Source organism: Rhinoderma darwinii, unplaced genomic scaffold (assembly GCF_050947455.1).
Source record: "Rhinoderma darwinii isolate aRhiDar2 unplaced genomic scaffold, aRhiDar2.hap1 Scaffold_300, whole genome shotgun sequence".
NCBI classification, from domain to species: domain Eukaryota; kingdom Metazoa; phylum Chordata; class Amphibia; order Anura; family Rhinodermatidae; genus Rhinoderma; species Rhinoderma darwinii.
The window spans coordinates 1-19,541 of record NW_027463272.1 but is presented as its reverse complement, the minus strand read 5'-3'; the positions used below and the strand labels follow the sequence as shown (position 1 = coordinate 19,541).

General features: G+C 45.9%; 8 non-coding genes and 2 pseudogenes across 8 annotated transcripts; all 10 read left to right on the top strand.

Moving 5' to 3' along the window:
- Positions 1–699: 699 nt before the first annotated feature.
- Positions 700–890, top strand: LOC142704076 (U2 spliceosomal RNA). The gene has a single exon (XR_012867757.1). It is a non-coding gene; the product is annotated as a U2 spliceosomal RNA (small nuclear RNA).
- A 6,367-nt stretch (positions 891–7,257) lies between these two features.
- LOC142704095 (U2 spliceosomal RNA) lies at positions 7,258–7,461 on the top strand (annotated as a pseudogene).
- A 1,334-nt stretch (positions 7,462–8,795) lies between these two features.
- LOC142704075 (U2 spliceosomal RNA) lies at positions 8,796–8,986 on the top strand. Its single transcript, XR_012867756.1, has one exon. It is a non-coding gene; the product is annotated as a U2 spliceosomal RNA (small nuclear RNA).
- A 1,336-nt stretch (positions 8,987–10,322) lies between these two features.
- On the top strand, positions 10,323–10,513 carry LOC142704074 (U2 spliceosomal RNA). Its single transcript, XR_012867755.1, has one exon. It is a non-coding gene; the product is annotated as a U2 spliceosomal RNA (small nuclear RNA).
- A 1,328-nt stretch (positions 10,514–11,841) lies between these two features.
- Positions 11,842–12,032, top strand: LOC142704100 (U2 spliceosomal RNA). Its single transcript, XR_012867775.1, has one exon. It is a non-coding gene; the product is annotated as a U2 spliceosomal RNA (small nuclear RNA).
- A 1,334-nt stretch (positions 12,033–13,366) lies between these two features.
- LOC142704099 (U2 spliceosomal RNA) lies at positions 13,367–13,557 on the top strand. Its single transcript, XR_012867774.1, has one exon. It is a non-coding gene; the product is annotated as a U2 spliceosomal RNA (small nuclear RNA).
- A 1,340-nt stretch (positions 13,558–14,897) lies between these two features.
- LOC142704097 (U2 spliceosomal RNA) lies at positions 14,898–15,088 on the top strand. The gene has a single exon (XR_012867773.1). It is a non-coding gene; the product is annotated as a U2 spliceosomal RNA (small nuclear RNA).
- A 1,326-nt stretch (positions 15,089–16,414) lies between these two features.
- On the top strand, positions 16,415–16,605 carry LOC142704085 (U2 spliceosomal RNA). Its single transcript, XR_012867765.1, has one exon. It is a non-coding gene; the product is annotated as a U2 spliceosomal RNA (small nuclear RNA).
- A 1,350-nt stretch (positions 16,606–17,955) lies between these two features.
- On the top strand, positions 17,956–18,146 carry LOC142704073 (U2 spliceosomal RNA). Its single transcript, XR_012867754.1, has one exon. It is a non-coding gene; the product is annotated as a U2 spliceosomal RNA (small nuclear RNA).
- Positions 18,147–19,471: 1,325 nt separating this feature from the next.
- Positions 19,472–19,541, top strand: LOC142704096 (U2 spliceosomal RNA; annotated as a pseudogene; the record flags this gene model as incomplete).

Genomic DNA, 19,541 nt, shown 5'->3' with positions numbered 1-19,541 from the left:
TGTAGGAGCAAAGAGAAGTTGTCTGTAAAGTTGGTGGATGCCTATTTTCCATTTTGCAGTCCCTTGTCTCCCTCTTGTGGCCTCCTGGAGGCAAATAAATGTGCAAAAAAAAGACAGCCTGGCGGCCGGCTGTTGCAGTGTTGCCCTCTCAGGCAACACTGAGTGACTGACTGAGCCGCACCGTCTTATATAAAGTTCAGACGGAACTTTGCACGTGTCATAGTGGAGCCCTCAGGATTCCAGAGCCAGCTTTCTGACATCATAATGGGGCCTGCCTCAGAGATAAAAGCCTGGGCCCAGGCAGTGTTGGTCAGTGCTGCTCAGCAGGCAGCACTGGACTGGACTGGACTGGATTACAGCTGATACAAGGTGTGAAGGAACAAGGGGTGGCTGTGGGCATGCACTTGCTGCCGCTGCCAGTGTTTATCTGCATGGCAGGAGGGCATTTGGGCGTTGCCAGGAAGGCGTTTTTATGTAGATTCCTCCTCTTTCAGCACTGCATTGTGGTGCAAGCAAAAGAAGCAAATCCTGTGTAGCTTCCTCTCCGGCCTTTATTCACCTCCCTCCCGCTTAGTAGCTGTAAATGTGTGTGAGCCTGCAGGGCCCCATGGAATTGCCTAGGAGTAGGCTGAATCAATCGCTGCAAGGGGTGAACAGCAGTATGGGACAGGCTCGGGCAAGGCAAGGGCCGCTCGGGTTATCGCTTCTCGGCCTTTTGGCTAAGATCAAGTGTAGTATCTGTTCTTATCAGTTTAATATCTGATACGTCCCCTATCTGGGGACCATATATTAAATGGATTTTTAGAACAGGGAGATGGAAATAGAGCTTGCTCTGTCCACTCCACGCATTGACCTGGTATTGCAGTATTTCCAGGACCGGTGCACCCTTCCCTTATGTGTTGACTAAAATCAGATTCCAAAAGTGCTATTTGTGTTTGCTATTGTTTTTGTCTTTCTGATGGGATCTCCCCTTTTAATCCCATTATTTCAACACCTGTTGGACAATGCATTTGTACAGTCATGTGTGATAATGAGCTCATTTATTAAATGCAATTAATTAATACATTGCCACCTCTTGTTGTGTGTGTGTGTGTGTGTGTGTGTGTGTGTGTGTGTGTGTGTGTGTGTGTGTGTGTGTGTGTGTGTCTTCTGTGTTTCTGTGTTTCCGGCATTTCACATTGGAACAGCTCATTCACCTTCCTTGTCTTCTCTCCGCCCTCCCTTTTAGGTAGGTTAAAGAGCTGCACCTGAGCCAGCCACTGATTGATTGATGCAGCACCACAGTCAAATAGTGGAGTGGAGTAGGGGGAACAGCAAACAGCCATTAAAGCAGCCCGCCCGCCACAATGGACCTACCTGTGTACACTAGATGGATGTGATGGAATGTACTGTCGTCCCTACATTTCCAAGAAGAAGTAAGAATTGCAGTTGCAACAAACCCTTGCTTGCCTACAAAGAGAGCAGCAATTTGGATTTGTTACTATGTTACCTGGAAGAATAACAAACTGTGCAAGGATGGAGGTTGTAGGAGCAAAGAGAAGTTGTCTGTAAAGTTGGTGGATGCCTATTTTCCATTTTGCAGTCCCTTGTCTCCCTCTTGTGGCCTCCTGGAGGCAAATAAATGTGCAAAAAAAAGACAGCCTGGCGGCCGGCTGTTGCAGTGTTGCCCTCTCAGGCAACACTGAGTGACTGACTGAGCCGCACCGTCTTATATAAAGTTCAGACGGAACTTTGCACGTGTCATAGTGGAGCCCTCAGGATTCCAGAGCCAGCTTTCTGACATCATAATGGGGCCTGCCTCAGAGATAAAAGCCTGGGCCCAGGCAGTGTTGGTCAGTGCTGCTCAGCAGGCAGCACTGGACTGGACTGGACTGGATTACAGCTGATACAAGGTGTGAAGGAACAAGGGGTGGCTGTGGGCATGCACTTGCTGCCGCTGCCAGTGTTTATCTGCATGGCAGGAGGGCATTTGGGCGTTGCCAGGAAGGCGTTTTTATGTAGATTCCTCCTCTTTCAGCACTGCATTGTGGTGCAAGCAAAAGAAGCAAATCCTGTGTAGCTTCCTCTCCGGCCTTTATTCACCTCCCTCCCGCTTAGTAGCTGTAAATGTGTGTGAGCCTGCAGGGCCCCATGGAATTGCCTAGGAGTAGGCTGAATCAATCGCTGCAAGGGGTGAACAGCAGTATGGGACAGGCTCGGGCAAGGCAAGGGCCGCTCGGGTTATCGCTTCTCGGCCTTTTGGCTCAGATCAGGTTTATTGCCTGGTCTGGGCCGGGGGTTCGGTCTTTCGTGGAGTCCTATCCGACGTTTTTGGGAGCGATCATCGTGCCGTTGGGCATTCCATTTCAAGATGGCAGCTGTGCGTAACACTATCCGTTTCGTGGTGAATGAGCAGAGGAGAGACGAAGTTGATACTGGACATATCATTGAGAACATCCTTCTGGACCTGGCTGGAGTTAAGTTGGTAGAGGTATTCTGTATCCAAGCTTTCAGCAATATTGCTACATATGATGTATCCTTTTTTGAGGCCGCCTACTGTTTAAACGTTTTTCAGTTGCTAAAGGAAAAACACATGCATGAGGCATTAACATCCATTGAAGTGCAACCTCTTTTTTCTACAGTGGAGAAATGTATAACAATTCATATGTATAACCCATTTTTGGATAGAAGGCTGGTCAGGGCTTTTTTAGCTCATTACTGTACCCATGTTAGAGGTGGTGTGGAGCAGAAGAACCTATGGGGAGTCTTTAATGGTGATATCAAGTACTGGGTCAGGCTGAAACCTGACTCCAGCTGTATTGGAGGAGTGATGAATCCTCCTGCTAATTTTTCCATTGGTGGGAATAAGGGATATCTGTACTACCAAGATATGCCATGCTTTTGTAGATCATGTTTTTCCTACGGGCATACCAAAGATGCATGCAAAGGCAAAGTTTGCAGAAATTGCAAGGAAACAGGACATGAGGCTAGTGCATGTATTTCCCCATCCAGGTGTGATATTTGTGGTTTGCCTGGTCATACCTGTAGGAAATGTCCAAAGGTGTTTCCTTTCTTAGGACAAGAGAGAAGAACATGGGGCAGACAGGTGAGAACAACAAGTTCCCTTGCTGCCTCTTCTGAGGTAATTTCAGAGCCAGCTGGCAATGTTTCTGTGGCTGCTTCTCAGGACCCTGGGAAAGCTGGATTAGGAGAGGTTCTAACCTCACATACTGACAGCATGGAGTTGGGTGTGGTCCCTCCTGCAGAGCCAACTGTTGATGAGACACCTGGGGTTATACCTATGGAAGGTAAAGACACAGCGCCACCTAGTGGGTGTGCATACCCTGATAACGGTGCAAGTATGCAAATTTTGTCCTTTTCTAGCCCAGAGTCAAAAATGGACGATTCAGCAAAAGTGGAGTGGTCAATATCGGAGGAGGACGAGAAGGAGGCCAGGATGCCTAGTGCCACTAGTGCGGAAATCTTCCATAAAGTTGTCTCAAAAAGGGGGAAGTCTGGAAAGGCGGTGAAGAGACTTAAGATAGGCTTATTGGAAGATTCTGCTCATGCAAATCCTTTTTCTTTGCTGGATAGTGACTCCAGTTCTAGCCCTAAGTCATCTGAGGTGGCCTCAGAAGTACCCAGCTCTCCTGGGGAAGGTTTCCTCAGTGAAGTCAATGTGGCAAATTTGGAAAGAGCGATGTATTTCCCTGGGACTTGATATGTTCTGGTTTTTTCCATGGCTTTCCATTGCACTAACAATACTATGCCCGCATGTCTTTGAGATTAAAAATTGTCTCACAAAATGTACGGGTGTTCTCCTCTGCTCACAAGCGTGCTGCAGTCCTGGACTTTTTGGCCTCTAAGGGCAGTGACATTGTTTGCGTACAAGAATGTGGTTTGTCAAAAATGCCTAGGAAAGAAGAATGGAAGTTTGGGGAAGCAATTTGGTCTTTTTCTTCCACAAATAGGAATGATGGAATTGGTATTCTTTTTAAAAATAATGAGTTTGTCATCAAACAGACTCAAATTATACAGGAAGGAAGATGTGTCTGTGTGTTACTATCCTATAAGGGGTGGCAGTTTAGGCTTATCAATATCTATGGCCATGCTGTGAAAACTGATAGGTTGGCACTTTTTGATTCTTTAAAATTTTTTCTTCATGGTAAAGTTCCTGTAATTATTGTTGGTGACATTAACTGTATCCTGGAGAAGCAGGCCCGAGCTGGGTCCACAGAGTCTAATGTGGATGTCACTGGAGTTTTGTGGAATAAAATTTTGCAGGACTTTGCTTTGCAGGACGCTGTCACCAGGAAACCAGGTCCATTTACTTACCATGCCGATGACGGAAGAACAGATTCTCGTCTGGACTTTTTCTTTTTTTCTATTTCAGCAATGAAATGTGTAGATTATGCGCAGGAGAGAGTGTGGTTTTCAGATCACGAGTGTTTGTTGGGGGTTTTTGTTATAAATAATTTCTTTTATGGTAGAGGGGTATGGAAGATGAATGTTAGTTTTCTGAGTGATGAAAGGGTGAAAACTAGGTTTGGGAAAAAATATGGGTTTTGGGTTAGGAAGAAAAGTTCTTTCTCTAATGTGTGTGAATGGTGGGTATGGGTGAAAAAAAAGATTGGTGGTTTCTTTAGACAGATAGGGTATAGAAGAGCGAGAAGGAAAAGATTAGAATATTCACGCTTTAATATGCGGATGACGTTCCTTCAACAATGTAAAAATTTGGGTATGGATGTAAGACACGATTTGGAAAAAACAAAAAAAGATATTAAGGAGTGGTTCCGAGAGAAAGGGAAAGAAATAATATTTAGATCTAAGGTGGAGGTTAGAGATAATCACGAGAAGTGCACTAGATTTTTCTTTAAAAAAATGTGTGGTGGGAAAAGTGGAATGAATGTGTTATTGGATAAGGATGATAAAGAGGTGTTTGGTAAGGATGTGATTGATGTGGTGTCTGATTTTTATAAACAACTGTATGATTTGAAGAAGTGTGATCTGGGTGATGATGAGGAGTTTTTGGATATTGTGGGTAATTTTGTTCCTGAAAGTGAATATGAGTCTTTGCTTGGTGAGATTATGGATGGTGAAGTAAAGGATGTGGTGGGAAGTATGGCTAAAAATAAGTCTCCAGGGATCGATGGAATACCAGCTGAGTTCTATGGGAAATATTGGGATATAATTGGGAAGGATGTTATAGATGTTATGAGAGTGTTGTTTTCTGGGATGAATATGTGTGATGTGATGAAGAAGGGTATGGTAGTTTTGTTGCATAAAAAAGGAGATAAGAGACGGTTAGAAAACTGGCGACCAATTACTTTGCTTAATACGGATTATAAAATTTTTGCCAAGCTGATTGCGAATCGTATGAGGAATGTTATTGGGTGTGTGATTGATGAGGATCAGGTATGTGCGGTACCGAAAAGGAAATTGCATGAGAATGTGGCGTTGGTGCGGGACATGCTTGAGGATTGTAAGGGTCGGAATAAGAAGGTGATTGTGTGTGCGTTAGATTTTGAGAAAGCGTTTGATCGTGTGGCGCATGTGTTTTTGTTCAAAGTGTTAGAGAGAATGGGTTTTCCGGTTCAGTTTGTGAGTTTGTTGAAGAAATTATACGCGAATGCAAAGAGTTGTGTGCAGGTGAATGGGTTTTTTTCAGAATCATTTAGTATTATGTCTGGTGTGCGACAGGGTTGTCCGTTGTCTCCCATCCTTTTTATTTGTGCGATTGAACCATTGTTGCAAATGATTAGAAATGATAAGGTTGTGAAAGGTTTGGTGGTGCCCGGGTGTGATGGAAAGCGTGTGAAAGCTTTGGGATATATGGATGATATTTGTGTATTGTGTGATTCAGTGTATGATATGTCCAGAGTGAAGTTGATTGTAAATATGTTTTGTATTGCGTCTGCTTTTAAAATAAATTGGGGTAAGAGCAAATTTAAATTTTTCTTCAGTAATGAACGGGTGAGTGATCCTGATATGGAACAGGTGAATGGTGTGAAAATTTTGGGTATTGTGTTTGATGATGAGCTGAAAGGGAAAGAAAGTTGGGATGAGTTAGGTGGTAGGATTGTGCGAAAGTTGGAAATGTGGAGAATGAGGGATCTTTCTTTTTCGGGGAAGGTTTTAATTGTCAAAAGTATTATTCTACCTATGATTTTATATGTTGCTCTGGTTTTTCCTCCTGCTGTTGCTATGTTAAAAAAAGTGAATAGAGTTTTGTTCCTTTTTCTATGGGGGAGCGGGATTGAGAAGGCAAGGAGAGAAATTCTAATGAAAAGCAGACGTAATGGAGGCCTTGATTTCCCAAATTTGGAGATTTTCATTGGAATTAATTGTGTACGTTTTTTTGTAGAGCTTTTATTTAAGGAATCCAAGGCTTCCAGAATGTCTAAATATCTAGCTGGAACGGTGATTCAGCGTCTAAGTTGGGAAAAACGAAATTTATGTAAACCAATTGCTTTCCAGTGCACGGGGTGGTATTTGTATGTAGAAAAATTTATCAAAAAGTTCCAGCTAGAGGATGTAAGAATGGAGAGATTTTTGAGAGAAAAGAATGTTGTGAGAAGTATGTGTATGAATAATGTGATGTGTTCTGTAAATGGTTTGAATTCGATGGAGTCTAAGTCTGTGTGGAAGAAGATTGTTACGTATGATGTGTCAAATAAGCAGAAAGATTTATTATGGATGTCGGTACATGGAGTGTTGCCTGTAAGGAGTGTTCAGAAAAGAAGAGGTTTGGTTGCATCTGAAAGGTGTCCGAGAGAAGGTTGTGGGGATGATGAGGATGTGAGTCATGTGTTTTGGTCGTGTAAGCATGCAAAGGATGTTTGGAAAAAGTTGAGTGGGTTGTGCGAAGAATTGACTGGTTTGAAGAGTTTGACGTATGAAATTGTCTTGTTTGGTTTGTGTAGTTTGGGTAGTGAAAAGGATAGAGTGTTGTGGATTTTTTTGACTTGTGTGAAAGAGGTATTGTGGAATACGAGGAATTTGAATGTGTATAAAAGAGAAGTATTTGAGATGGAGGATGTGGTTAGTATGGTATTGGCTAAATTGTATTTTTATTATAAATGGGATCTAGAAAGAGGTATGGATGCGGAAGGGATATGGCGAATGTTAAAATGGAGGTATTTAGTTTGAGGAATTTTGTTTGATTTATCTTGTATTTGATGGAAAAATAAAATAATGAACCAGAATGATGAGATTTTTTGAAAAATAGAGAGGTGGTTTGAACAACTACAGTTCTCGGTTTTATTCAAAAAAACCTGAATGGTTTAATAAAAAAAAAAAAAAAAAAAAAAAAAAAAAAAAAAAAAAAAATCTGTTCTTATCAGTTTAATATCTGATACGTCCCCTATCTGGGGACCATATATTAAATGGATTTTTAGAACAGGGAGATGGAAATAGAGCTTGCTCTGTCCACTCCACGCATTGACCTGGTATTGCAGTATTTCCAGGACCGGTGCACCCTTCCCTTATGTGTTGACTAAAATCAGATTCCAAAAGTGCTATTTGTGTTTGCTATTGTTTTTGTCTTTCTGATGGGATCTCCCCTTTTAATCCCATTATTTCAACACCTGTTGGACAATGCATTTGTACAGTCATGTGTGATAATGAGCTCATTTATTAAATGCAATTAATTAATACATTGCCACCTCTTGTTGTGTGTGTGTGTGTGTGTGTGTGTGTGTGTGTGTGTGTGTGTGTGTGTGTGTGTGTGTGTGTGTGTGTCTTCTGTGTTTCTGTGTTTCCGGCATTTCACATTGGAACAGCTCATTCACCTTCCTTGTCTTCTCTCCGCCCTCCCTTTTAGGTAGGTTAAAGAGCTGCACCTGAGCCAGCCACTGATTGATTGATGCAGCACCACAGTCAAATAGTGGAGTGGAGTAGGGGGAACAGCAAACAGCCATTAAAGCAGCCCGCCCGCCACAATGGACCTACCTGTGTACACTAGATGGATGTGATGGAATGTACTGTCGTCCCTACATTTCCAAGAAGAAGTAAGAATTGCAGTTGCAACAAACCCTTGCTTGCCTACAAAGAGAGCAGCAATTTGGATTTGTTACTATGTTACCTGGAAGAATAACAAACTGTGCAAGGATGGAGGTTGTAGGAGCAAAGAGAAGTTGTCTGTAAAGTTGGTGGATGCCTATTTTCCATTTTGCAGTCCCTTGTCTCCCTCTTGTGGCCTCCTGGAGGCAAATAAATGTGCAAAAAAAAGACAGCCTGGCGGCCGGCTGTTGCAGTGTTGCCCTCTCAGGCAACACTGAGTGACTGACTGAGCCGCACCGTCTTATATAAAGTTCAGACGGAACTTTGCACGTGTCATAGTGGAGCCCTCAGGATTCCAGAGCCAGCTTTCTGACATCATAATGGGGCCTGCCTCAGAGATAAAAGCCTGGGCCCAGGCAGTGTTGGTCAGTGCTGCTCAGCAGGCAGCACTGGACTGGACTGGACTGGATTACAGCTGATACAAGGTGTGAAGGAACAAGGGGTGGCTGTGGGCATGCACTTGCTGCCGCTGCCAGTGTTTATCTGCATGGCAGGAGGGCATTTGGGCGTTGCCAGGAAGGCGTTTTTATGTAGATTCCTCCTCTTTCAGCACTGCATTGTGGTGCAAGCAAAAGAAGCAAATCCTGTGTAGCTTCCTCTCCGGCCTTTATTCACCTCCCTCCCGCTTAGTAGCTGTAAATGTGTGTGAGCCTGCAGGGCCCCATGGAATTGCCTAGGAGTAGGCTGAATCAATCGCTGCAAGGGGTGAACAGCAGTATGGGACAGGCTCGGGCAAGGCAAGGGCCGCTCGGGTTATCGCTTCTCGGCCTTTTGGCTAAGATCAAGTGTAGTATCTGTTCTTATCAGTTTAATATCTGATACGTCCCCTATCTGGGGACCATATATTAAATGGATTTTTAGAACAGGGAGATGGAAATAGAGCTTGCTCTGTCCACTCCACGCATTGACCTGGTATTGCAGTATTTCCAGGACCGGTGCACCCTTCCCTTATGTGTTGACTAAAATCAGATTCCAAAAGTGCTATTTGTGTTTGCTATTGTTTTTGTCTTTCTGATGGGATCTCCCCTTTTAATCCCATTATTTCAACACCTGTTGGACAATGCATTTGTACAGTCATGTGTGATAATGAGCTCATTTATTAAATGCAATTAATTAATACATTGCCACCTCTTGTTGTGTGTGTGTGTGTGTGTGTGTGTGTGTGTGTGTGTGTGTGTGTGTGTGTGTGTGTGTGTGTGTGTGTGTCTTCTGTGTTTCTGTGTTTCCGGCATTTCACATTGGAACAGCTCATTCACCTTCCTTGTCTTCTCTCCGCCCTCCCTTTTAGGTAGGTTAAAGAGCTGCACCTGAGCCAGCCACTGATTGATTGATGCAGCACCACAGTCAAATAGTGGAGTGGAGTAGGGGGAACAGCAAACAGCCATTAAAGCAGCCCGCCCGCCACAATGGACCTACCTGTGTACACTAGATGGATGTGATGGAATGTACTGTCGTCCCTACATTTCCAAGAAGAAGTAAGAATTGCAGTTGCAACAAACCCTTGCTTGCCTACAAAGAGAGCAGCAATTTGGATTTGTTACTATGTTACCTGGAAGAATAACAAACTGTGCAAGGATGGAGGTTGTAGGAGCAAAGAGAAGTTGTCTGTAAAGTTGGTGGATGCCTATTTTCCATTTTGCAGTCCCTTGTCTCCCTCTTGTGGCCTCCTGGAGGCAAATAAATGTGCAAAAAAAAGACAGCCTGGCGGCCGGCTGTTGCAGTGTTGCCCTCTCAGGCAACACTGAGTGACTGACTGAGCCGCACCGTCTTATATAAAGTTCAGACGGAACTTTGCACGTGTCATAGTGGAGCCCTCAGGATTCCAGAGCCAGCTTTCTGACATCATAATGGGGCCTGCCTCAGAGATAAAAGCCTGGGCCCAGGCAGTGTTGGTCAGTGCTGCTCAGCAGGCAGCACTGGACTGGACTGGACTGGATTACAGCTGATACAAGGTGTGAAGGAACAAGGGGTGGCTGTGGGCATGCACTTGCTGCCGCTGCCAGTGTTTATCTGCATGGCAGGAGGGCATTTGGGCGTTGCCAGGAAGGCGTTTTTATGTAGATTCCTCCTCTTTCAGCACTGCATTGTGGTGCAAGCAAAAGAAGCAAATCCTGTGTAGCTTCCTCTCCGGCCTTTATTCACCTCCCTCCCGCTTAGTAGCTGTAAATGTGTGTGAGCCTGCAGGGCCCCATGGAATTGCCTAGGAGTAGGCTGAATCAATCGCTGCAAGGGGTGAACAGCAGTATGGGACAGGCTCGGGCAAGGCAAGGGCCGCTCGGGTTATCGCTTCTCGGCCTTTTGGCTAAGATCAAGTGTAGTATCTGTTCTTATCAGTTTAATATCTGATACGTCCCCTATCTGGGGACCATATATTAAATGGATTTTTAGAACAGGGAGATGGAAATAGAGCTTGCTCTGTCCACTCCACGCATTGACCTGGTATTGCAGTATTTCCAGGACCGGTGCACCCTTCCCTTATGTGTTGACTAAAATCAGATTCCAAAAGTGCTATTTGTGTTTGCTATTGTTTTTGTCTTTCTGATGGGATCTCCCCTTTTAATCCCATTATTTCAACACCTGTTGGACAATGCATTTGTACAGTCATGTGTGATAATGAGCTCATTTATTAAATGCAATTAATTAATACATTGCCACCTCTTGTTGTGTGTGTGTGTGTGTGTGTGTGTGTGTGTGTGTGTGTGTGTGTGTGTGTGTGTGTGTGTGTCTTCTGTGTTTCTGTGTTTCCGGCATTTCACATTGGAACAGCTCATTCACCTTCCTTGTCTTCTCTCCGCCCTCCCTTTTAGGTAGGTTAAAGAGCTGCACCTGAGCCAGCCACTGATTGATTGATGCAGCACCACAGTCAAATAGTGGAGTGGAGTAGGGGGAACAGCAAACAGCCATTAAAGCAGCCCGCCCGCCACAATGGACCTACCTGTGTACACTAGATGGATGTGATGGAATGTACTGTCGTCCCTACATTTCCAAGAAGAAGTAAGAATTGCAGTTGCAACAAACCCTTGCTTGCCTACAAAGAGAGCAGCAATTTGGATTTGTTACTATGTTACCTGGAAGAATAACAAACTGTGCAAGGATGGAGGTTGTAGGAGCAAAGAGAAGTTGTCTGTAAAGTTGGTGGATGCCTATTTTCCATTTTGCAGTCCCTTGTCTCCCTCTTGTGGCCTCCTGGAGGCAAATAAATGTGCAAAAAAAAGACAGCCTGGCGGCCGGCTGTTGCAGTGTTGCCCTCTCAGGCAACACTGAGTGACTGACTGAGCCGCACCGTCTTATATAAAGTTCAGACGGAACTTTGCACGTGTCATAGTGGAGCCCTCAGGATTCCAGAGCCAGCTTTCTGACATCATAATGGGGCCTGCCTCAGAGATAAAAGCCTGGGCCCAGGCAGTGTTGGTCAGTGCTGCTCAGCAGGCAGCACTGGACTGGACTGGACTGGATTACAGCTGATACAAGGTGTGAAGGAACAAGGGGTGGCTGTGGGCATGCACTTGCTGCCGCTGCCAGTGTTTATCTGCATGGCAGGAGGGCATTTGGGCGTTGCCAGGAAGGCGTTTTTATGTAGATTCCTCCTCTTTCAGCACTGCATTGTGGTGCAAGCAAAAGAAGCAAATCCTGTGTAGCTTCCTCTCCGGCCTTTATTCACCTCCCTCCCGCTTAGTAGCTGTAAATGTGTGTGAGCCTGCAGGGCCCCATGGAATTGCCTAGGAGTAGGCTGAATCAATCGCTGCAAGGGGTGAACAGCAGTATGGGACAGGCTCGGGCAAGGCAAGGGCCGCTCGGGTTATCGCTTCTCGGCCTTTTGGCTAAGATCAAGTGTAGTATCTGTTCTTATCAGTTTAATATCTGATACGTCCCCTATCTGGGGACCATATATTAAATGGATTTTTAGAACAGGGAGATGGAAATAGAGCTTGCTCTGTCCACTCCACGCATTGACCTGGTATTGCAGTATTTCCAGGACCGGTGCACCCTTCCCTTATGTGTTGACTAAAATCAGATTCCAAAAGTGCTATTTGTGTTTGCTATTGTTTTTGTCTTTCTGATGGGATCTCCCCTTTTAATCCCATTATTTCAACACCTGTTGGACAATGCATTTGTACAGTCATGTGTGATAATGAGCTCATTTATTAAATGCAATTAATTAATACATTGCCACCTCTTGTTGTGTGTGTGTGTGTGTGTGTGTGTGTGTGTGTGTGTGTGTGTGTGTGTGTGTGTGTGTGTGTGTGTGTCTTCTGTGTTTCTGTGTTTCCGGCATTTCACATTGGAACAGCTCATTCACCTTCCTTGTCTTCTCTCCGCCCTCCCTTTTAGGTAGGTTAAAGAGCTGCACCTGAGCCAGCCACTGATTGATTGATGCAGCACCACAGTCAAATAGTGGAGTGGAGTAGGGGGAACAGCAAACAGCCATTAAAGCAGCCCGCCCGCCACAATGGACCTACCTGTGTACACTAGATGGATGTGATGGAATGTACTGTCGTCCCTACATTTCCAAGAAGAAGTAAGAATTGCAGTTGCAACAAACCCTTGCTTGCCTACAAAGAGAGCAGCAATTTGGATTTGTTACTATGTTACCTGGAAGAATAACAAACTGTGCAAGGATGGAGGTTGTAGGAGCAAAGAGAAGTTGTCTGTAAAGTTGGTGGATGCCTATTTTCCATTTTGCAGTCCCTTGTCTCCCTCTTGTGGCCTCCTGGAGGCAAATAAATGTGCAAAAAAAAGACAGCCTGGCGGCCGGCTGTTGCAGTGTTGCCCTCTCAGGCAACACTGAGTGACTGACTGAGCCGCACCGTCTTATATAAAGTTCAGACGGAACTTTGCACGTGTCATAGTGGAGCCCTCAGGATTCCAGAGCCAGCTTTCTGACATCATAATGGGGCCTGCCTCAGAGATAAAAGCCTGGGCCCAGGCAGTGTTGGTCAGTGCTGCTCAGCAGGCAGCACTGGACTGGACTGGACTGGATTACAGCTGATACAAGGTGTGAAGGAACAAGGGGTGGCTGTGGGCATGCACTTGCTGCCGCTGCCAGTGTTTATCTGCATGGCAGGAGGGCATTTGGGCGTTGCCAGGAAGGCGTTTTTATGTAGATTCCTCCTCTTTCAGCACTGCATTGTGGTGCAAGCAAAAGAAGCAAATCCTGTGTAGCTTCCTCTCCGGCCTTTATTCACCTCCCTCCCGCTTAGTAGCTGTAAATGTGTGTGAGCCTGCAGGGCCCCATGGAATTGCCTAGGAGTAGGCTGAATCAATCGCTGCAAGGGGTGAACAGCAGTATGGGACAGGCTCGGGCAAGGCAAGGGCCGCTCGGGTTATCGCTTCTCGGCCTTTTGGCTAAGATCAAGTGTAGTATCTGTTCTTATCAGTTTAATATCTGATACGTCCCCTATCTGGGGACCATATATTAAATGGATTTTTAGAACAGGGAGATGGAAATAGAGCTTGCTCTGTCCACTCCACGCATTGACCTGGTATTGCAGTATTTCCAGGACCGGTGCACCCTTCCCTTATGTGTTGACTAAAATCAGATTCCAAAAGTGCTATTTGTGTTTGCTATTGTTTTTGTCTTTCTGATGGGATCTCCCCTTTTAATCCCATTATTTCAACACCTGTTGGACAATGCATTTGTACAGTCATGTGTGATAATGAGCTCATTTATTAAATGCAATTAATTAATACATTGCCACCTCTTGTTGTGTGTGTGTGTGTGTGTGTGTGTGTGTGTGTGTGTGTGTGTGTGTGTGTGTGTGTGTGTGTGTGTGTGTGTGTCTTCTGTGTTTCTGTGTTTCCGGCATTTCACATTGGAACAGCTCATTCACCTTCCTTGTCTTCTCTCCGCCCTCCCTTTTAGGTAGGTTAAAGAGCTGCACCTGAGCCAGCCACTGATTGATTGATGCAGCACCACAGTCAAATAGTGGAGTGGAGTAGGGGGAACAGCAAACAGCCATTAAAGCAGCCCGCCCGCCACAATGGACCTACCTGTGTACACTAGATGGATGTGATGGAATGTACTGTCGTCCCTACATTTCCAAGAAGAAGTAAGAATTGCAGTTGCAACAAACCCTTGCTTGCCTACAAAGAGAGCAGCAATTTGGATTTGTTACTATGTTACCTGGAAGAATAACAAACTGTGCAAGGATGGAGGTTGTAGGAGCAAAGAGAAGTTGTCTGTAAAGTTGGTGGATGCCTATTTTCCATTTTGCAGTCCCTTGTCTCCCTCTTGTGGCCTCCTGGAGGCAAATAAATGTGCAAAAAAAAGACAGCCTGGCGGCCGGCTGTTGCAGTGTTGCCCTCTCAGGCAACACTGAGTGACTGACTGAGCCGCACCGTCTTATATAAAGTTCAGACGGAACTTTGCACGTGTCATAGTGGAGCCCTCAGGATTCCAGAGCCAGCTTTCTGACATCATAATGGGGCCTGCCTCAGAGATAAAAGCCTGGGCCCAGGCAGTGTTGGTCAGTGCTGCTCAGCAGGCAGCACTGGACTGGACTGGACTGGATTACAGCTGATACAAGGTGTGAAGGAACAAGGGGTGGCTGTGGGCATGCACTTGCTGCCGCTGCCAGTGTTTATCTGCATGGCAGGAGGGCATTTGGGCGTTGCCAGGAAGGCGTTTTTATGTAGATTCCTCCTCTTTCAGCACTGCATTGTGGTGCAAGCAAAAGAAGCAAATCCTGTGTAGCTTCCTCTCCGGCCTTTATTCACCTCCCTCCCGCTTAGTAGCTGTAAATGTGTGTGAGCCTGCAGGGCCCCATGGAATTGCCTAGGAGTAGGCTGAATCAATCGCTGCAAGGGGTGAACAGCAGTATGGGACAGGCTCGGGCAAGGCAAGGGCCGCTCGGGTTATCGCTTCTCGGCCTTTTGGCTAAGATCAAGTGTAGTATCTGTTCTTATCAGTTTAATATCTGATACGTCCCCTATCTGGGGACCATATATTAAATGGATTTTTAGAACAGGGAGATGGAAATAGAGCTTGCTCTGTCCACTCCACGCATTGACCTGGTATTGCAGTATTTCCAGGACCGGTGCACCCTTCCCTTATGTGTTGACTAAAATCAGATTCCAAAAGTGCTATTTGTGTTTGCTATTGTTTTTGTCTTTCTGATGGGATCTCCCCTTTTAATCCCATTATTTCAACACCTGTTGGACAATGCATTTGTACAGTCATGTGTGATAATGAGCTCATTTATTAAATGCAATTAATTAATACATTGCCACCTCTTGTTGTGTGTGTGTGTGTGTGTGTGTGTGTGTGTGTGTGTGTGTGTGTGTGTGTGTGTGTGTGTCTTCTGTGTTTCTGTGTTTCCGGCATTTCACATTGGAACAGCTCATTCACCTTCCTTGTCTTCTCTCCGCCCTCCCTTTTAGGTAGGTTAAAGAGCTGCACCTGAGCCAGCCACTGATTGATTGATGCAGCACCACAGTCAAATAGTGGAGTGGAGTAGGGGGAACAGCAAACAGCCATTAAAGCAGCCCGCCCGCCACAATGGACCTACCTGTGTACACTAGATGGATGTGATGGAATGTACTGTCGTCCCTACATTTCCAAGAAGAAGTAAGAATTGCAGTTGCAACAAACCCTTGCTTGCCTACAAAGAGAGCAGCAATTTGGATTTGTTACTATGTTACCTGGAAGAATAACAAACTGTGCAAGGATGGAGGTTGTAGGAGCAAAGAGAAGTTGTCTGTAAAGTTGGTGGATGCCTATTTTCCATTTTGCAGTCCCTTGTCTCCCTCTTGTGGCCTCCTGGAGGCAAATAAATGTGCAAAAAAAAGACAGCCTGGCGGCCGGCTGTTGCAGTGTTGCCCTCTCAGGCAACACTGAGTGACTGACTGAGCCGCACCGTCTTATATAAAGTTCAGACGGAACTTTGCACGTGTCATAGTGGAGCCCTCAGGATTCCAGAGCCAGCTTTCTGACATCATAATGGGGCCTGCCTCAGAGATAAAAGCCTGGGCCCAGGCAGTGTTGGTCAGTGCTGCTCAGCAGGCAGCACTGGACTGGACTGGACTGGATTACAGCTGATACAAGGTGTGAAGGAACAAGGGGTGGCTGTGGGCATGCACTTGCTGCCGCTGCCAGTGTTTATCTGCATGGCAGGAGGGCATTTGGGCGTTGCCAGGAAGGCGTTTTTATGTAGATTCCTCCTCTTTCAGCACTGCATTGTGGTGCAAGCAAAAGAAGCAAATCCTGTGTAGCTTCCTCTCCGGCCTTTATTCACCTCCCTCCCGCTTAGTAGCTGTAAATGTGTGTGAGCCTGCAGGGCCCCATGGAATTGCCTAGGAGTAGGCTGAATCAATCGCTGCAAGGGGTGAACAGCAGTATGGGACAGGCTCGGGCAAGGCAAGGGCCGCTCGGGTTATCGCTTCTCGGCCTTTTGGCTAAGATCAAGTGTAGTATCTGTTCTTATCAGTTTAATATCTGATACGTCCCCTATCTGGGGACCATATATTAAATGGATTTTTAGAACAGGGAGATGGAAATAGAGCTTGCTCTGTCCACTCCACGCATTGACCTGGTATTGCAGTATTTCCAGGACCGGTGCACCCTTCCCTTATGTGTTGACTAAAATCAGATTCCAAAAGTGCTATTTGTGTTTGCTATTGTTTTTGTCTTTCTGATGGGATCTCCCCTTTTAATCCCATTATTTCAACACCTGTTGGACAATGCATTTGTACAGTCATGTGTGATAATGAGCTCATTTATTAAATGCAATTAATTAATACATTGCCACCTCTTGTTGTGTGTGTGTGTGTGTGTGTGTGTGTGTGTGTGTGTGTGTGTGTGTGTGTGTGTGTGTGTGTGTGTGTGTGTGTGTGTGTGTGTCTTCTGTGTTTCTGTGTTTCCGGCATTTCACATTGGAACAGCTCATTCACCTTCCTTGTCTTCTCTCCGCCCTCCCTTTTAGGTAGGTTAAAGAGCTGCACCTGAGCCAGCCACTGATTGATTGATGCAGCACCACAGTCAAATAGTGGAGTGGAGTAGGGGGAACAGCAAACAGCCATTAAAGCAGCCCGCCCGCCACAATGGACCTACCTGTGTACACTAGATGGATGTGATGGAATGTACTGTCGTCCCTACATTTCCAAGAAGAAGTAAGAATTGCAGTTGCAACAAACCCTTGCTTGCCTACAAAGAGAGCAGCAATTTGGATTTGTTACTATGTTACCTGGAAGAATAACAAACTGTGCAAGGATGGAGGTTGTAGGAGCAAAGAGAAGTTGTCTGTAAAGTTGGTGGATGCCTATTTTCCATTTTGCAGTCCCTTGTCTCCCTCTTGTGGCCTCCTGGAGGCAAATAAATGTGCAAAAAAAAGACAGCCTGGCGGCCGGCTGTTGCAGTGTTGCCCTCTCAGGCAACACTGAGTGACTGACTGAGCCGCACCGTCTTATATAAAGTTCAGACGGAACTTTGCACGTGTCATAGTGGAGCCCTCAGGATTCCAGAGCCAGCTTTCTGACATCATAATGGGGCCTGCCTCAGAGATAAAAGCCTGGGCCCAGGCAGTGTTGGTCAGTGCTGCTCAGCAGGCAGCACTGGACTGGACTGGACTGGATTACAGCTGATACAAGGTGTGAAGGAACAAGGGGTGGCTGTGGGCATGCACTTGCTGCCGCTGCCAGTGTTTATCTGCATGGCAGGAGGGCATTTGGGCGTTGCCAGGAAGGCGTTTTTATGTAGATTCCTCCTCTTTCAGCACTGCATTGTGGTGCAAGCAAAAGAAGCAAATCCTGTGTAGCTTCCTCTCCGGCCTTTATTCACCTCCCTCCCGCTTAGTAGCTGTAAATGTGTGTGAGCCTGCAGGGCCCCATGGAATTGCCTAGGAGTAGGCTGAATCAATCGCTGCAAGGGGTGAACAGCAGTATGGGACAGGCTCGGGCAAGGCAAGGGCCGCTCGGGTTATCGCTTCTCGGCCTTTTGGCTAAGATCAAGTGTAGTATCTGTTCTTATCAGTTTAATATCTGATACGTCCCCTATCTGGGGACCATATATTAAATGGATTTTTAGAACAGGGAGATGGAAATAGAGCTTGCTCTGTCCACTCCACGCATTGACCTGGTATTGCAGTATTTCCAGGACCGGTGCACCCTTCCCTTATGTGTTGACTAAAATCAGATTCCAAAAGTGCTATTTGTGTTTGCTATTGTTTTTGTCTTTCTGATGGGATCTCCCCTTTTAATCCCATTATTTCAACACCTGTTGGACAATGCATTTGTACAGTCATGTGTGATAATGAGCTCATTTATTAAATGCAATTAATTAATACATTGCCACCTCTTGTTGTGTGTGTGTGTGTGTGTGTGTGTGTGTGTGTGTGTGTGTTGTGTGTGTGTGTGTCGTTCTTCTGTGTTTCTGTGTTTCCGGCATTTCACATTGGAACAGCTCATTCACCTTCCTTGTCTTCTCTCCGCCCTCCCTTTTAGGTAGGTTAAAGAGCTGCACCTGAGCCAGCCACTGATTGATTGATGCAGCACCACAGTCAAATAGTGGAGTGGAGTAGGGGGAACAGCAAACAGCCATTAAAGCAGCCCGCCCGCCACAATGGACCTACCTGTGTACACTAGATGGATGTGATGGAATGTACTGTCGTCCCTACATTTCCAAGAAGAAGTAAGAATTGCAGTTGCAACAAACCCTTGCTTGCCTACAAAGAGAGCAGCAATTTGGATTTGTTACTATGTTACCTGGAAGAATAACAAACTGTGCAAGGATGGAGGTTGTAGGAGCAAAGAGAAGTTGTCTGTAAAGTTGGTGGATGCCTATTTTCCATTTTGCAGTCCCTTGTCTCCCTCTTGTGGCCTCCTGGAGGCAAATAAATGTGCAAAAAAAAGACAGCCTGGCGGCCGGCTGTTGCAGTGTTGCCCTCTCAGGCAACACTGAGTGACTGACTGAGCCGCACCGTCTTATATAAAGTTCAGACGGAACTTTGCACGTGTCATAGTGGAGCCCTCAGGATTCCAGAGCCAGCTTTCTGACATCATAATGGGGCCTGCCTCAGAGATAAAAGCCTGGGCCCAGGCAGTGTTGGTCAGTGCTGCTCAGCAGGCAGCACTGGACTGGACTGGACTGGATTACAGCTGATACAAGGTGTGAAGGAACAAGGGGTGGCTGTGGGCATGCACTTGCTGCCGCTGCCAGTGTTTATCTGCATGGCAGGAGGGCATTTGGGCGTTGCCAGGAAGGCGTTTTTATGTAGATTCCTCCTCTTTCAGCACTGCATTGTGGTGCAAGCAAAAGAAGCAAATCCTGTGTAGCTTCCTCTCCGGCCTTTATTCACCTCCCTCCCGCTTAGTAGCTGTAAATGTGTGTGAGCCTGCAGGGCCCCATGGAATTGCCTAGGAGTAGGCTGAATCAATCGCTGCAAGGGGTGAACAGCAGTATGGGACAGGCTCGGGCAAGGCAAGGGCCGCTCGGGTTATCGCTTCTCGGCCTTTTGGCTAAGATCAAGTGTAGTATCTGTTCTTATCAGTTTAATATCTGATACGTC